Consider the following 379-nt stretch of genomic DNA (forward strand, 5'->3'; position numbering starts at 1 on the left):
GTGTGGTGTAGTGTGCTGTAGTGGAGTGTAGGGTAGTGTAGTGTATTGTATTATGCTGTAGTGGAGTGTAGTGTAGTGTTGTGTAGTGTATTGTGCTATAGTGGAGGGAAATGTAGTGGAGTGTATTGTGCTGTAGTGGAGTGTAGGGTAGTGTAGTGTTGTGTAGTGTATTGTGCTGTAGTGGAGTGTAGGGTAGTGTAGTGTTGTGTAGTGTATTGTGCTGTAGTGGAGTGTAGGGTAGTGTAGTGTGCTGTAGTGTAGTGGAGTGTCTTGTAGTGGAGTGTAGGGTAGTCTAGTGTGCTGTGATGGAGTGTAGGGTAGTGCAGTGTTGTGTTGTGTAGTGTATTATGCTGTAGTGGAGTGTAGGGTAGTGTAGTGT

Source organism: Salvelinus sp. IW2-2015, linkage group LG17, assembly GCF_002910315.2.
Source record: "Salvelinus sp. IW2-2015 linkage group LG17, ASM291031v2, whole genome shotgun sequence".
Classification (NCBI taxonomy): domain Eukaryota; kingdom Metazoa; phylum Chordata; class Actinopteri; order Salmoniformes; family Salmonidae; genus Salvelinus; species Salvelinus sp. IW2-2015.